The sequence below is a fragment of the Ascaphus truei genome, chromosome 12, assembly GCF_040206685.1.
Source record: "Ascaphus truei isolate aAscTru1 chromosome 12, aAscTru1.hap1, whole genome shotgun sequence".
Lineage (NCBI taxonomy): Eukaryota > Metazoa > Chordata > Amphibia > Anura > Ascaphidae > Ascaphus > Ascaphus truei.
Window position 1 is genome coordinate 2911677 of NC_134494.1, and position 18760 is coordinate 2930436.

General features: G+C 45.7%; 1 protein-coding gene across 3 annotated transcripts in view; it reads right to left on the bottom strand.

Moving 5' to 3' along the window:
• LOC142464319 (uncharacterized) overlaps positions 1-18760 on the bottom strand; it is a 582685-nt gene that overhangs the window by 219095 nt on the left and 344830 nt on the right. The window lies entirely within an intron of this gene.

Sequence of the window (18760 nt, forward strand, 5' to 3'; positions counted from 1 at the left end):
CTTTTTTGCATCCTGGCAGACAAGGCAGTGAGCGCGCTTTGGGGGCGGGGCGAAGGCGTGGTGGAGGCGTGACTGAGGCGGGGCTAGTCCCTCGTTCCCATTGGATGTTTGCGGTGACGTGACCGGCCCTCCGCTCCGGAAAGCATGAAAACTTAATATGTTGGCTGAAATTCAGCACGCCGCCGCATGCCCCCGCACGAGCCCACTGAAGCCACACACATACAAGATGCAGGAGGTAAGTGTGCTGGCTCAGCACGCTATTTTATACTATGCCCGCGGCCTACGGTTGGAAAATATTCCAGCCTCACAGCTGAACCTATTAAGGTTTTTTTTGGGGGGGGGAATATTACATGGGGTGAAGATTTGTGCTGCCACACAGCTGGTCTCAAAGAGGTTGGAGGTGGAGGGGAGCTCGATGTTAGAGGTACTGTATGGCAAATAGGCTTAACCGACAAGGTGAGTTTTCAAATATCTGAAAGCTGGGTAAGAGTCCGATGGTGCATTGTAGGGAATACCCGAGAGAGGGGGCAGTATAGGTGAAGTTTTTTAGGCAGGAGTAAGAGGAGGTAATAAGGTTGGAGGAAAGGTGGAGGCCATGGGCAGAACATAGGGGGCATGTATGTATGTATTTTAGGAAAATGACTGAGATGTAAGGGGGCTAGTGTCATGGGAGACTGGGCATTTGCACTTTCTTACCAGAATCATACATTGAGCAAAACAGGTAAATGAAATAAATTGTAAATTTATTCACAGGAAAAGGAAGACCCACAATGTTACACAAACTACATAAGAAAAGACACACTTACTGGGGTGAAAACAAGACTTTCCTAGGTGTAGGGGCTTCTAAATGCAAAGCTTACCCAGACAGGGACAAAGCCTGAAATGTCCTGGAACTGAAATCAGCCTGCAATTCCAGGCACCACCGCTACCCTCTCTCCAGAGGACTTGAATTTACTTGATAGACTTGGTGCTTAGAACCTACAAATCTGATTGGATCAGGGGTTTATAATACTTCTGAGTTTCATGACAAAACCCTGCAGCCGATCCGGGTGTGGGCGTTTCCTAACAAGCAAATCAGAGTGATGCTGGTCTTGTGAAATGGGCAAGTGGGGGTGCTGAATCTGCCAAGGGCATGTGCAAGGTTGCGACCTCAGCCACTTGCTATTCAGAAACCACACGCTGGGTTGGATTTCTCAAAGTCTGGTGGGGCAAATGGAAATTCAGAGAACTTCCATTCACCCCAGGACATGGGTACTTGCTCTTCCCTCCTGCCCAAATGGTCTTGACACCTCAGACATCCTCTGTGGGTTTCATCTCCAGTGTCCTGTCAGACTTACTGGCACCAAGTTGGTAGCCCCAGCGGTCTGTCAGAACATTGGTTCCGAAAGTCCCAGCTCATTTACTGTGCGCAAAGCATATATGTACTCAACACACTTTGTTAAAAAAAATATACACTTTAAAAACCTAAGTCTTTCTGGTATAGGAAATAGAATAAAAAGTTGTACTTTATTTTTCACTAGCCATATTCCCCACACTTTTGCAGACTTAGTATGGATTCTAAGAATCCCCTCACCTTATATGTATGGTTAGAGCACCTCAGAACCCCTATGCAGGTTCTGGGTGACCGAGGCATTAACTGGGCATCCCACTTAACCTAGGGACCCCTCATAGTTACCGAGGCACTGTGCATCCCTATGACCCATTTACCTTTCTGGGCTATGCTGAAGCAGAGAACCCTAGCGGTGTCACAAAAGCGTTTTCAAGGGGAGATATTCCTTGGACAATGTGCCTATATGTATCCGGACATCAAGCATGATTCTCAGGTAAATTTTTGGGGTATCCAGAAACTCTGGACCCAGACTATCTAGACACATTCTGACAACACTTTCTCCGCAAAACCCTCATTGAAACTCATAGCCTAGCAATCCCTGCTCGCTGGCAACACTGGAAAGGCAAAAACACATACAATCTTCATTGTCACACAATTACAGTTTATGCATTTAAGAACCCTGGGCTCAAGAGTTGACTCTTCTTGAACCCATATCACGGATTTGGGGTAACCAAACAGGCTATAACGTTTATTTGAGAGTCTGGTTACCCACCTACCTTCATAGCTAAACGAAGAGAAAAAAAGGGGGAGCAAAGGATTAGAGGAGATTGACCTATATTAACAGTACTAAGATGACTTCATAGCATATCTAGCTGTTTAATAAAGGTGTGGTGATGAAATGACAGTAGTTTGTAGTCAAATACTCACACGGCCCTGTGTGAGCACATATGTGTAAAGGTATCTTGCTTCTGGTAGCTACTTCTTAGCCCAAAAGACTGATAATGTTCAGATGGAAATGGAGGGGGGGGGGGTTAGAATAATACTCATAAATAACTTACACGGCCATGTGTAAGCTCAATCCTGGGAGAGAATAATATGGGGTTGCCTCTGATGGACCCGTCCGTGGTGCTTCCCGGGGCAACGTGTAATCAGCTGCTGGCGGGCAGAGTATTGGCTGGCGGTTCCCCTTCCCTCACACGCTCCAATCCTCCCCCCCTCCCCGATTCAGGAAACGAGGATGTGTGGGGTGAAAGGATAGCAGGGCGTCAGTGACAGTCTTCAGTCAAGATGAAAGTTTTATTGAACATATAAACAGAAAAAAACTCACGAAATGAAGTTTAAAACACCCCGTGGCACTCCTATCAGCGTGGCTGCAGGTCGCCTTCCAGCTACGCTGTCTTCCGTGTCCGGATTCAGAAGTGATGACTCAGAAGACTCAAACATTTTGAGCCTGAGGAAGCCGTCTAGAACGGCGAAACGCGTTGCTCTAATTCATCACATCATTTTGGACATTAGAGGCCTCCGTAGCAAGTGGAAGCACAGCCGCGTCAGAAGTCCCCATCACTTCTGAATCCGGACACGGAAGACAGCGTAGCTGGAAGGCGACCTGCAGCCACGCTGATAGGAGTGCCACGGGGTGTTTTAAACTTCATTTTGTGAGTTTTTTTCTGTTTATATGTTCAATAAAACTTTCATCTTGACTGAAGACTGTCACTGACGCCCTGCTATCCTTTCACCCCACACATCCTCGTTTCCTGAATCGGGGAGGGGGGGAGGATTGGAGCGTGTGAGGGAAGGGGAACCGCCAGCCAATACTCTGCCCGCCAGCAGCTGATTACACGTTGCCCCGGGAAGCACCACGGACGGGTCCATCAGAGGCAACCCCATATTATTCTCTCCCAGGATTGAGCTTACACATGGCCGTGTAAGTTATTTATGAGTATTATTCTAACCCCCCCCCCCCCTCCATTTCCATCTGAACATTATCAGTCTTTGGGCTAAGAAGTAGCTACCAGAAGCAAGATACCTTTACACATATGTGCTCACACAGGGCCGTGTGAGTATTTGACTACAAACTACTGTCATTTCATCACCACACCTTTATTAAACAGCTAGATATGCTATGAAGTCATCTTAGTACTGTTAATATAGGTCAATCTCCTCTAATCCTTTGCTCCCCTTTTTTTTCTCTTCGTTCTCCTATACCCTGAGGGTTTGGATACCCCTCTCTGGGGTCGAGCAGAGGAACTCATCGCAAGTTACGGATCCCACTGTGAAAGACTACATCATTGGTTTTGGGATAAGTATTTTACTGTATTCTCTACCCTGTACTAATATCCTAAGGTAAGCGCCCGGTTTTTTGTCTGCACTTTACCTTCATAGCTAGCCTCATTGAGATCATGGTCATAATTAGTGTGACTGAAAGGGAACTAGGGACCATCAGGTTAAACTCAGTCCCCGGCCCCTTTTTCCCATCTGGCCAACAGACCCATGGTGTCACGGGAGACCAGGCCACACTTACGTGGGAATTGGGGTACCAATTTTAGACTCTTCCTAGTTGCAGGGGCTTCAACATCCAGAAGCTTACCCTGAAATTTCCTAGAACTGAAATCAGCATGTAATTCCAGACACCCCTCCCCTCCCTCCAGAGGGCTTGAAGTTACTGGCTTAGAAAAGACTTGCTTAGAATCTTTGAGAACCGTGAGAGAACTATTAAATCTGATTTGCGCCAGGGGTTATAATCCCTCTGACTTTCATTCACAGAATACCACCCCCCTATCAGAAGCGTGGGAATATTCTCAGCAGCTAATCAGAGCAGGGCTCACTTGGCTGATGTCAGAGGAAGGGGCACGGCTATCTGCCAGGAAGGCTCCGCAAAGTCTGATAGACCCCAAATGGCTGTTAGTGCATTTTCCTCTGCACCTTCTTGGTACCAAATGGCCCAACACCTCCATATCCTGAATTCCCTTTGAGACCAGAGAGCTAGGTAGACATCATGTCTCCTATGCAAATGCTTTAGGCTGACTGCACGGATTTTTATATAAACAGTGTAACACCCTTGTCAGGGGAGACCAAGCTTATTAACACTTTACCATCTGGATCCTTTGATTGAATAAAGCATGAAATTGAGAAAATTGGCTGATCACTGCAATAGATAGGGCTGGAGGCTGATGTCCAATTAGAAAATATTTATTTTAAACAAGCATAACAGCAAAAAAACAGGCAGCTGACTGACGCGTTTCACGCTCAGTGAGCGCTTTATCAATGAGTGACCAAACTTGTGAGAAAGCCTCCTTACATAGCTGACAACTCCCTGGATCTGGTGTAAAAAAATCAGCTAGTGGGCTACAGAAGTCCAAACGGAGCAAAATACCCAGCCAGGGAGCCTGTCATATTACAACATATACTGTATAAAGAACATACAAAACACAAAACAAGGTAATAAAAACAAACAAAAAAAACCTTTAAAGAGCCCACAAGAAAAACATATTAATACATCTATATAACTGAAATGAATAAAACGAAAAAAAATAAAATATTTTAAAAACAGAAATGAAAATTAAAAAAAAAACAAGAGAAACAGACACAACCGAGTGATATATATATATATATATATCTAACAAATCTCTAAAAAAAATCTATAAATGTAATAAATATTTTCTAATTGGACATCAGCCTCCTACCCTATCTATTGCAGTGATCAGCCCATACCCAATTTTTTCTCCATTTACTTCCGGACTGAAGCATGCCACTCCGGGACTCAGCAGACGCCTCAATCGTAAGTGTTTATCATCACCACAGATACAGATTTCTTCCTCCGATAGCCAGTGTGTTTCTTTCCTGCTCCAGCCGCCTAGACCGACTGATTGACATTTGTACACCTTCAGTGGGTGAGTGCTGTGTTGTCACCACTGACCCCCGGTGGTACATTTTTGTCTCCCTATCTACGGTCATGCATTATGGGGTATTATTGTGAGCAGGACTTTGATTCTATGACATACACACATTAGTGTGCATTTCGGTTGGTTATTGGCATATGGCATTTATAGTCCCGGATTCACTCATGACACTATGTTTCCATGCTGTGACATTTTGTAGCACCAGTTAGGGATCTCTCCTATTTCTCCTATGTTTCACTAAAGCATGAAATACGATTTATTTTATTTATTTACTGTACATAAAGAACACACACAGCTTGAATTACAAAAATATCACGAATAAACACTTACGGGAACATGGCAAAACAAAATAAACTGCTTATAGAACGAAAGTCCATGAAATATAGTCCTTAGGTATCAATTCCGAGGAGCGGGGTTGATACACAACAAAAGACGCAAAACAGTCTTTTTGGCTAGGGGCGCAGCTTGCGGTCCCTGTATCTCTGCCAAACGAAATCTTTTCAATCTGTCCTTGCAGAATTTGTTTACAAGTCCTTAGATCTTACGAAATCCTGAGCGAGGTACAAATCCTTGGTTACGATGAAAAACGTCTTTTGAACCGCACGCTATCCTTTCAGGTGTAATACGAAGAACACTCACCCGACGGCGTGCACGGGCTTATAATACCCTCCCAAGCTTATCTGGGCAATGGGCAACCAATCATTGGCATGGGAAGCAAACTCCCACCTATCGCAAGGTCGCCTACTGTTCCTGCAAGCGGGCAAAGGGCATCACAGCAGGCTAAGGGTAATGCGCCAACTTCTCACTTGACCCGCTTAGCATACCGGGCCAAACCCACTCGCCCGGCGACAGACTATCTACCCCCTTCAGGATACCTCACCATTTGCTCGGCAAACTGTTTTAATTCACTTTCCGGCACTTCACACTTGGACCGAGTCGGCATCTATTGGAGCCCCGGACCTCTGCAGACATCCTGGAGACATCTCCACAGGGTGTCTCAGAACTCCGGACCTGCAGTTATGCATGAGTCACTCTGGGATAGCTGATCATAAATTAGCATGATGAATCTTTAATGTATCCACTGTCCATCCTGACTGCTCTGTACATTTCCCACCTCACATAACTTTTAATATATCCAAACCAGGGCTATGCCCATTTATGCACAAGTTACAAATAATAAAATCATATCAGTCTAAATGATTCCTTTCTAGCCTTCTGCATACAAAAAAATAGAAAGCTACAGCCTTCCTAACCCCAGTTAGCGAGTTAATTGTGTGAGGGCTTTGATGTGGTGTGTGGTTTAAACATTTCCCCGTCTGTGGTCTGCGGTCGGGAACTCAATGTAGCAATCCCGGTCCAGATCGATAACCGCAGACGCACTTATCCAAATTACCTTAATTGGCTGAGCTAACCACAGCCGACAGTGTTACAATTCGGAACCACTTATCTAACCACAAGTCAATTATCCACTTGACTCTGTGGTTATGGCTTTTCCCTGCTTGTCTTGTGGTTAACACGTGAGACAATGTTGCAATTGCCGCTGCTCACCGCTAACCACAAGAGCACTTAACCAATTAACCCCTTAAAACCAGGTTAGAAGCGGAGACGCAACCTCTAACTCTGCTTCTAACTATGCTTCCAATTATGCTTTCTAATTATACCTTATATAACCTGGCTTTTCTCTGGATGGTCGGCGACTCTTAGCGTCACCTCACCTTACCCCTCCCCCCAGCCTGCTCCACTAGGACCACTTAATACGCTTGTTTAGAGTGATAGTTAAATGCTGCAGATGTGTGCCATTATGTTCTAAGAATAAGACATTCTACGCTTTGGCCCTTGAGCACTGGCAGCAGAATTCTTCTGTGTTCCCTTGTCCTGCTCCTTCCCCGAGCGGAGCGGGAACTGCTCTGCCTCACGCTGGCGGGGTGACGTCATCTTGACGGGACGGAGCCACGTCAGCCTCTCGCAAGAGGTTCGTCCGGCTCACACGGGACCTCTTTATGCAAAGGCCTGAAAGCCAACCAATTGACTGACATATGGAGGGAACTACACCCGACGGTTAGGGACTATACGTTCTATTCCCACCCCAATGGCTCCTACAGCAGAATCGATTACTTTTTTGTCTCCTGCCAACTGGTCCCTCTGGTCACCCAAGCTGGGATCCCTGATATTTCATGGTCTGACCATGCACCGATAGAGCTAAGGTGCGAACACATCCGAATGGACAGACCAGGGGCGAACTGGAAAATCAACGAATCAATCCTAAAAGTTCCCGAGATTTGTGAGGTCATAGGCAATGAAATTGACCAATTCTTCCATACAAACACGGGCTCTGTGGATTCCCATTTTGTGTTATGGGAGGTTCACAAAGCGACGCTGAGGGGCATTTTGATCAGCACCACAGCTAGGAGAAAACACGAAAGAGACTCCAAAATTGTTGAGCTCCAAACGAAATTACATTCCCTCACAGCAAAACATAAGAGTAATCCAGATTCTCAAAAGCTACAAGAATTGAAGGATACCAAAATTGAACTGAATATGCTGCTGACCTCCAGGGCAGATAATTCACTGAGTTGGTCTAAGAGGAAATTTTACGAAAAAGCAAACAGGCCGGATACTATGATGGCCCGGGCGCTCAGAGATAGACAAGCGAAGTTTAACATCCAAGCTATATGCTTAAAATCAGGCACCCCCACAGCCAACCCTATGAAAATAGTGGAGGAATGTTGTTCGTTTTACGAAACATTTTATAATGGAGAGAAAGTGGCACACAATGTTAAAACGAGCGAGTTGCTGAGAGATTTCTTAGCCAGCTCACAGCTACGGAGATTGACGGAAGGGGAGAGGGAGGCCATGGGCTCCGATTTCTCTACCGAGGAAGTGTCACAGACCATCAAGGAACTCAAGCCCTCAATGGCCCCGGGGCCAGATGGCTTTTTGGGGCTATATTATAAGAAATGTGCCAAAGTACTTGCCCCTAGGTTGCTCCACGTGTTTAATGCGATATTAGCAGGAGCCCCCATCCCCAGGGAGATGTTACAGGCATCTATATCATTAATTCCTAAACCCGGTAAGGATCTGCTGGATTGCAAAAGTTTTAGGCCCATATCTCTAATTAATACCGATATTAAAATATATGCTAAATTATTGGCCAATAGATTATGTCTAATCCTACCCAGACTTATACACCCAGATCAGGTTGGATTCATTAAGGGAAGACAAGCAGCGGACAATACCCGGCGATTTATTGATCTGGTAGAATTGGCTAATACAAATAACACACAAAGTATGCTGTTAAGTCTGGATGCAGAAAAGGCTTTTGATAGGATAGACTGGCCGTACCTGAGGCACTTGCGGCATTTGGCTTTGGGGATCGGGTGAGTGGGGCGATTCTATCGCTATACTCAGGACCTACCGCCAGGGTGATACATCAGGGCTTCCCGTCACTTCCCTTTCAAATTAAAAGCGGCAAGAGACAGGGATGCCCGTTATCCCCTCTTCTGTTCGCCCTATGTATTGAACCACTGGCGACACAAATTAGAGGAAATCCGGACATCTCAGGGTTAAACGCATATTCTCAATCACATAAAGCGGCCCTGTACGCAGATGACATCCTTTTAATTATTTCAAAACCCCTCACATCCCTTCAAAACCTCTTGGACTTATTAAACAAATTCTCGGACATTTCGGGATTCAAAATAAATCAATCAAAATCTGAAGCCCTCAACATCAATCTCCCCAGACATGTAGAGAAGCTGATACAATTAAACTTTAAATTCAATTGGCAACAGAAATACATAAAATATCTAGGAGTCTACATAACCAAAGATGCCAAAGACATCTATAATGCAAATTATCCCAACCTAATTCGGATATTGATATCTGACCTACAAAAGTGGTCTTCCATACGGATATCCTTGATAGGTAGGATACATAGTGTCAAAATGAATTTACTCCCCCGTATCCTATACGTTTTCCAGACGTTACCAGTGCCACTTAGACTGAAGGCTCTGCTCTCACTTCAGTCTGTGTGCATCCCGAATGTTAAGTGGGAGTCAAACCATAAGCCCAGGTATTTAAAACTAGTGACAGGGGTTAGGGTGGTGTTAGCGTTGGTTCTAATCAGTAGCTCAGTCACTGCAAGCTTTAAAAATTTAGTCTTGGTCCCAAACACCATTGTTACAGTCTTGTCAGTGTTTAAAAACAGTTTGTTTTGGGAAATCCAGTTTTCGAGTCTCAAAAAGTCAGACTGAAGTATGTGTTGAAGGTCAGAGAGGCTATGGCTGTGTGCATATAGGATTGTGTCGTCGCATACATGTGTATTGAGGCTTCCTTACAAGCTGTGGGAAGATCATTAATGAACACTGAGAAGAGTAGGGGCCCCAGAACAGAGCCTTGCGGGATACCACAGGTGATATCCAGGGGGTTGGAGTTAGAGCCTGAGATGGACACATGTTGGGATCTTCCTGATAGGTAGGACTGAAATCAGTTTAAAGCATGCTTCCCTATTCCAGAGCTCTGGAGTTTGTTAAGCAGGATAGCATGATCAACAGTATCAAAAGCCTTTGCAAAATCTAGGAATATTGCTCCAGTGAGTTGACCCCGTTCCATTCCACACTGGATTTCATTGCAAACTTTTAGCAGGGTAGTTACGGTGGAGTGTTTGGGACGAAACCCAAATTGGAATTGGCTAGGGAAATTTGTCTTGGTATAGAAATCGCTTAATTGGGAGTGGACACATTTTTCTATGACTTTGGACAGAATTGGGAGAAGTGAGATTGGCCTGTAGTTTGAGACAGTGTTTTTGTCTCCACTTTTGAAGATTGGGACCACTCTGGCAGTTTTCCAGGTCTTAGGGATATGGCCTGCAGACAGGATAGAGTTGACTATGGACGCAATTGGTTTGGCAATGGCTGGGGCACCAAGTCGTAGGAACCTAGATTGTAGTAAGTCAGGTCCACATAGGCTGCTTAGTTTTAGTTTGAGGAGCGCTTGTATAATCTCCTCTTCAGATACTGGGCCAAATTGAAAATTGTGGGCAGTGTTGGGAGGGGGTGGGACTATACGGGTACTCCCAGGATGAGATTCAGGTTTGTGGTTTGGGCTGTGTTTTGCTAATAAGTTAGTGGCACACCCCACAAAGTAATCATTGAATGCATTTGCAATGTCAGTGGGGTTTGTCAGAGTAATATCCCCCTTAGTGATATTACTTGGTTGTTGATGGTTAGGAGGCTGGAATATATTGTTGATAACCTTCCAGAAGTTAGCTGGGTTTGTTGTATTTTGGTGGAGATTGTCAGAGTAATATTGTGCTTTTGCATGCCTTGTTTGCCTTGTGCACATGTTCCGCATGCATCTGTAGTGATTGAGATCCTTGGTAGTGCCAGTTACTTTGTAGCTTTTCCACAAGGTATCCCTGAGCTGGTAGAGTGCAATAAGGTCAGTTGTAACCAGCAACTGAGTTAATCTCAGCAGCTTGATTTGGCTACCTAAAACAGCGCGTCAATTTGCTGACACGCCGCTCTCCTCGATGACCAACTCGTCTGTCTGGGAGGCTGCTAAAATAAAATACTCCCTCACAACAGGTAATTCCTCAATGTCCCCAATCTGGAACAATCCCAAATTCGCTCCGGGCCTACTAGGGGGAGATGCGTCAATTTGGAAACAAAAAGGATTTATACTGATCAAAGACCTGGAGGGTTACAACAGAAAGATTAAAACATTTGACCACGTCAGGTTAGAAAAGGATATACCCCATTCGGAATTTTTTAGATACCTCCAGCTCCGAGCATTCTACAATAAATTTGCCCCATGTCCCCCCTTGACGACTTTTGAAAAGCTCTGTCTGGCAGAGACCGACACTAGGGGACTCACATCACAGCTGTACGGAGAGGTGATCGATTCTGCGGGCTCTAGACAGCAACCACCGTCATTTAGGACCCAATGGGAGAGGGATTTGGGAGAGACATTAGAAGATGAGGAGTGGAATGCCATATACCTAGCTACAGCAAAAAGCTCTATTTGCACCACACTAAAGGAGAACACATATAAGGTTTTAATGCGGTGGTACCTCACCCCAATGAAATTGGCCAAGTTCATGCCGGGTCCTCCCCGCTGTGCCCTAGGCAGTGTGGGGGACCGGTCGACCTGTTACATATGCTGTGGTCCTGCCTGCGGATCTCCCCACTGTGGGACGAAATTAGAAATTGGATACAGAGGATCTTTGACCTCACTATTCCCCCAGACCCATGGCTATTCCTCTTGAACAGACCATTAACAGGTCTGTCCAAAGCACACAATAAATTAATAGCACATTTAGCAATAGCAACGCAGAGCGAGATCGCAGCATTATGGAAACACCCCGATATTCCAAGCATCCCAAAGATTCGGAATCTAATGTGGTTTATCTGCCAGATGAAAAAGTTGACGAGTTTAGTTAACAACACTGGCACCAATTTCCTAAAAGTCTGGACGCCTTGGCTGGCGCAGACAGATATCCCCGGGGTTGAAAGTAACACAATCTGGCTATGATAGATTTAGATGCGTTCTCCTTTGGGAGCGGGAACCCAGAGGTGGCTGAGGATACAGGTACACGGGTAGGAATACCGCAGAGGCGCTCTGTCTAGAAAGATGATAGACAATAGACGATCTGTTGCCCGGATTGATGTCCTCTCCATATCCATTCCCCTTCCCTGCTCCCCCCCCTTTTTTTTTTTTAACTTTTCTTTTCTACTCATTATTATTTCTATTCCATCCGGAATAACCTGACTAAGTAGGGCCCGAAAGGTCGGGAACTCTCTTGTGAATTATATTACTGTTTACAGCTGAGAATACTTTCATGAATGCCTGTATTGTATATTATGTATTGTATCTCATATTGGAAATATTCAATAAAAATTTAAGTTATAAAAAAAAAAAGGTTAGAGGGCCCTTATGCTTCACGGGCACATTTCAGACCTTTTAGAATACATTTTCAAGTCTGCAGCCGGCATTGGACTGCAGAAATGACACTTCAAAGTTACTTTTTATGACTCAGGGGCACCCAGCCGGGTATAAACACCTTTATTTCATGGCCTGGATACCCCGTCACCACCCTCTGAACCATGTTTTAATAAAGTATAAACCTTGGGGAACCTTATATACGTGAGGGAAATTACTAGGGGATATCTGGGCTCAAAATCCAGGAGTCTGGGAGACACGGTGAAGCCCCAATGTAATTCACCCTACGAAACCACAAATAGTGTCTGCACGCCGGGTAGAATCAGGGAACTACCAGTAGCTGGGTCCCCCGAACTCTTGCAACCAAAAGGAATAAATTTTTCGCCCAAATATCCCACCTAAAACGTACACTCCCAAAATCTCTAGTTTCTATGACACAGGGTACCCCAAATGCCCTTAAACAGGTCAGGTTTTTTATACTTTACAGGTGACTTCAATAACCCAAAAACCCAATACAGGTTCTGGGACACCTTGGCACTAACTGGGGTACCCCTATGTTATCTAGGGATCCTCGCAGCTACGGGAAAAGTTTTCATCCCTGTGTCTCATTTTACTGTGCACAAGCATGTGTGTATGTTATGTCCTTTGGCAATAAAATATACACTTTAAAAACCTAAGTCTGCCTGGTTTGGGGAAGAAAAAAAAGCGTAAAAAGCTGCATGTCATTTGTCACTAGCCATATTACCCACACACTATTGCATGGACTTAGTACGGATTCCAAGAATCCACTCACAACCTTATACAGTTAGGTCCGGAAATAATTGGACACTGACACAATTTTCATAATTTTGGCTCTGTACGCCACCACAATGGATTTGAAATTAAACAACCGAGATGCAAAAGAAGTGCAGACTTTCAGCTTTAATTCAAGGGGTTGAACAAAAATATCGTATGAAACGTTTAGGAATTGCAACCATTTTCATACACAGTCCCCTTATTTCAGGGGCTCAAATGTAATTGGACAAATTAACACAATCATAAATAAAATGTTCATTTGTAATACTTTGTCGAGAATCCTTTGCAGGCAATGACTGCTTCAAGTCTGGACATCACCAAATGCTGGGTTTCCTCCTTTGTGATGCTTTGCCAGGCCTTTACTGCAGCTGTCTTCAGTTGTTGTTTGTGCGTCGGTCTTTCTGCCTTAAGTTTTGTCTTCAGCAAGTGAGATGCATGCTCGATCGGGTTGAGATCAGGTGATTGACTCGGCCATTGCAGAATATTCTACTTCTTTGCCTTAAAAAAATTCCTGGGTTGCTTTCGCAGTATGTTTTGGGTCATTGTCCATCTGTAAAGTGAAGTGCCGTCCAATCAATTTCGCAGAATTTGGCTGAATCTGAGCAGACAATATATCCCTATACACTTCAGAATTCATCTGTCTGCTTCTCTCTTCTGTCATCATCATCAATAAACACTGGTGACCCAGTGCCATTGGAAGCAATGCATGCCCATGCCATCACACTGCCTCCACCATGATGTGGTATGCTTCGGATCATGAGCCGTTCCAAGCCTTCTCCATACTTTTTTCTTCCCATCATTCTGGTACATGTTGATCTTTGTTTCATCTGACCAAAGAATGCTGTTCCAGAACAGAGCGGGCTTTTTTAGATATTGTTTGGCAAAGTTTAATCTGGCCTTTCTATTCATGAGTCTTATGAATGGTTTGGACCTTGTGGTGAACCCTCTGTATTTGCTCTCGTGAAGTCTTCTCTTTATGGTAGACTTGGATAATGATATGCCTACCTCCTGGAGAGTGTTCTTCACTTGGCTGGAAGGGGTTTTTCTTTACCATGGAAACGATCCTACGATCATCCACCACTGTTTCTTTCGTGGACATCCAGGCATTTTTGTGTTGCAGAGCTCACCAGTGCATTCTTTTTTTTTTCAGAATGTACCAAACTGTTGATATGGCCACTCCGAATGATCATGCTATCTCTCTGATGGATTTTCTTTTCTTTTTGCAGCCTAAGGATGCCCTGTTTCACTTGCATTGAGAGCTACTTTGATCACATGTTGTGGGTTCACAGCAACAGCTTCCATATGCGAATGCCACACCTGGAGTTTATTGTGAGTGCCAGATACTGGTGTAAAGTATGGGTACTTCACACTTGGTTGCCAAACCCCAGACTCAGTGTCGCCAGGTAAGGGGAGGGTCCTGGTATGCTATGGAGCCTAGGTGTGAAGTTAGCGCCTGCTCCGTGCAAACCGGGACGCAACTTCTGCCCTTTCTGCAGACTACTGGCAAGTTGGGGATATTTATTTATAAAATATTTTACCAGGAAGTAATACGTTGAGAGCTACCTCTCATTTTAAGAGGGATAAATGTTCCCACGGGCGGTATTGGCAGTGCATGTTGGGAATAGGCCCCTGAACTCTATAAAAATGCCTGCTGGCCAGTCACAGTCAGATTAATCTGATTTTAACAACGATTTGACCAAGTTCCAGTGTCAGCGGTTCCGGAGTGTGAGGGGTGAATAATATCGTGTCCAAGGATTATCCACCTCTTCTGGAATTCGTTAGAGCTAAGGGTTCCCGAACGAACCCTATAAGGACTGAACAAAGTATAAGGACTGCAACATCCAAATGTGTATTCCCCCTGTTATAATGTATTGTCACCATGTCAGTGTCTGCACCACACACACACTGGGATCCATCCGGGAGGAGAAGGGTTAATTGTTAGGAAGTGATTATAGCCCTTTGTTCCATTTTCCCGCCTTTTCAGGCTCCAGTTTGCAGCCTCCCATAGGTCGCCATTGCAGCTCCATTCATTCCAATGGCGGATCTAGCGGTTTTGGTCCTGTTTCCAGCGAGGACCAGCAGATGGCGTCCGAGAGGAGGAGCGGCGGTTTCCCATTGTAAGTCAATGGGGCCATTGACTCATTTGGAGACAATATGAAAAGAACAGGTAAATTCCTGAGCAAGTGGAAACCTTTTTTGGACACACTGCCTCCCGACACATTTAAAGAGGTTATGGGCCCCTTTAAATATTCAGACTGGGTGTCCACTGCACTGCTACACAGGTCTTGGGATAGGCTAAAAGAACTATAGGGTTCGAGGAGTTGGCAGCGAGATGAGGACCTGCAGAGCGCTTTCTTTCTTTTTTCTCTCTATCCCCTATTCTCCCCCCCTCCCCTTCCCCATCATCATTATTTTTATCATTTAAAGATTAACAGTTTCTAAAAAAATATAAAATGCTGTGAGCTTATTGTAGAGAAAGGGGGTGGCCCGGTATTAAAGGGGTTGCACCCCATTTGACCATCCCCTGACCTCACCCGGGAGTCAAAGGGTTAACTGGGCTAAGACCCAGAACAGTGATTTAACCCCTGTAATGACATGTACATGTGTATTTCCATGTTCCCCTGTTCCATCGTAATGCCTGGTTTAATCAGTGTCTGCATCACACACACACTAGAATCCATCCGGGAGCACAAGGGTTAATAGTCCTTTAATGATTATAGCTCTTTGTGTAGTTTTCCCGCCTTTTCAGGCACCATTTTGCAGGTCCCCATTGGCCGCCATTAGGGCTCAATGCATTTCAATGGAGAATTGTGCTGTTTTAGTCCTGTTTCCTGTAAAGACCAGCAGGTGGCGTCCGAGAGGGAGAGCGGCGGTTTCCCATTGAAAGTCAATGGGCCCACTGACTTCAATGTAGATGCCTCGAGGTAACCTTTGAAGAACGAGTTGGCTGCCGTCCAGACCGCAAACCGCAAAGCGGATACAATGTCCTTTAAAAGAGTTAAAATCACTTGAGTCAAGTTCAACGTCAATTGGCGTGGGAATAAACAGTTCTAGGGCACCTAGAAATAAAATTCTTTTTGCCCCTAGTTCCTAGGCTTCCCCCCACTCGACAACCACCGGGCCCCCGAATCATGGACCCCCCGATAAGGGTCAAACCAGATAGAGCGGGTCGTGCCATAGGCTTTGCCAGCGGCGCGGCAGAAACGGCTCCGAAAAATGACTAAGTGTGAAATGTTGTATTTTTGTATTCCATAGCTCCGGTTCCGGAGGGCCCAGCGGATCAGGGTTTTGGGTATCTGTAGCCACTGCTCCGGCTTCGCTGCAGACCCATCCTTGACCCGCTTGGACCAACCCAACGGAGTATGGACCCCCTTGAAAGTTCGGGACTTTTCCCATAGACTTCAATGGCGGAGAAACCCCATTGACCTCCATGGCGGCAATTTACCATTGAAAGTCTATGGCGGAGAAGCCCGTTGTTTTCAATGGGGATTTAGTGAAAAGCTGAGATTTCTTTTTTAGCGGAGATTTTTGTATTAAAATGAAAAATGATTTAATGTGCATTTGTGTAACTCCGGTTCCATAGGTCATAGCAAGTCGCTTTTTGGATCATATGGTGTCCCAGTTCCGGCCATGAGAACTGGGAAGTTTGGTTCTGCTAGACCCAATAGAACCGGATATTTTAATACGTTTATGTTTTATGTTTAAAACTGTGTTTCAAGGTATGGACAAAGACTCAGAAGAAATTCCTTTGTCCACCAGGATAGCAGATGGCCCCAGAGGCGCCCCAATGTCTGGGATTTAAGTGTTGTGCAAAGGGTCTTGTCACCCTCCCTGATGATTTAAGGGTGGAGGAGGCTCAAACCAGAGCAGTCTCCAAGTGTCCCAGTTATCACCTTCCAACAAAGGTTATCTTGTTAGAGGTCCAGATGGGTAGACTAGCTGGCATTCCATTTGCCTATGGGGGGTTACAGAAATGAGACCCCCAGAGTTCTACTGCGTATGTGCCAGCTAGGCCTGTCCAAAAATGTGTTCCCCCATCAAAGGTTGGCTGGAGATAATGGGAAACCAATCACAGGTGCTTAAGGTTAAGGATAGAGGGACAAAAGGTTTATAAACTGCTGTCCACCCATATATCCTTTGTCTTCGTTCTTCGTTTGCTGATATGGTTACCTGATATCACCTGAATGATTACCTGATTGCTGAAGAGAAATGCTACACCTAACTTCTCATTCCCCAACCCCTAAGTACGTGTACTTCTTGTTTGTTACTGTATTATTCGTGTGTTCACCTATCCTAAGGAATAAAAACACTTTATTATATCTAAGACTCGTTTCAGTTCAGACCCAGTGATAAATATATATAATCTGTTATATATATTTATGTGACCTTATACAGCCTGCCATAATCTCACCGTGACAGGCTTATAAATTAACTGGTGGACGCGGTGGGATTGAACTGAACCTAGATTACAGTATTCTGCGGGGTACTGTGAGCTAGTGGGGACTCGATGGTAATTGCGAGTTCCGGGGTCTAAAGATATTGAACACACGTTAGTGCAACAAGTAACGCAAGTTGTCACACCACCTCACCTGCTGCGACCCAGAACCATGAGTGATGAGGAGAGCATCTATTACCTGAGAACTAGAACTCAGCTAAGAGAAAAGTGCCATGCCTATGGATTGGAATATGCAGACCAGGAGGTTGAGGACATGGTTGCCGCAATCACAGCCTATGAAGCCGAGCATCCAGAAGTGCTGGAGGCAGCTCAGCTTGCCATTATACCACCGCACGGAGATCAGGGACTGAACCCAGTGCCGGGCCGGCAGGATCCCGGGGAGGGACCAAGTGCACCCCCCAGGACAAGTGCGACAGGAGGGGCGCTGATGGCTGCGGCTACCAGCCCGTTTACCCCTGAGATGTTGGCACTGATTACAACGTGGGGAGACCGAGGGACAGCGGAGGAGCGGCTGAAGTTTACCTCTATGGCAGTAAACAGACCCGCTTATTGCCCCCCTGTCCGACCCCGCAAAGATGAACTCCAACTGGACAAGCACAGTCTAACCAAGTATGTGGAAGGCACTGATCGGATCGACATGTTTTTAAGGAACTTTAAAACGCAGTGCCGGCGGTACGGGGTGCTTCCCCAGCATAGGGTTGCACGCCTGGACCCGCTACTCTCCGGCTTGGCTAAACAGACTTTGATGGCGCTTACAGATGAGTTCACTGATGACTATGACCACCTGAAAGAACTTTTGCTATTTCAGCACGGTTTTACCCCAGAAGCTTACCAGGGTAAGTTCCGGCTGGAGGAGAGGCACCCTCAGGAGACCTATGTCACTTATGTGACCCGCATGGCTTTGTACGGGTTACACTGGGTGGAGGGCTCTGAGGCCAGGACTTACCAACGCCTGCTGGACCTCATCTTTCAGGAGCAGGTCATGCAGCAGTGCCCACCGGCGGTGAGGGCTTTTGTGTATGATAAAAAGCCCAAGACTTACACCGAGGCGGCGAGGATCGCAGATGACTATGTGGTCAGCCGTTCCCAGGTGACCACCAAGGCACCCGCTAAAGCGGCGGTAGCGCCGGTACCGACCAAGAAAGCTGTGAGTACACCCCAGTTGACCCAAAAGCCACCTGTGGGCAGCGGGACACCAAAGGCGGGAGAGCTCCGGCATGAGCGCCGGTGCTACAATTGCAACAGCACTGGTCACCTCAGACCAGATTGCCCGGAACCACTGCGTTCCAATGGACCCTATCGAGGGCAACGCACCCCAGCTGCAAAGCCGGTAGCCCGCGT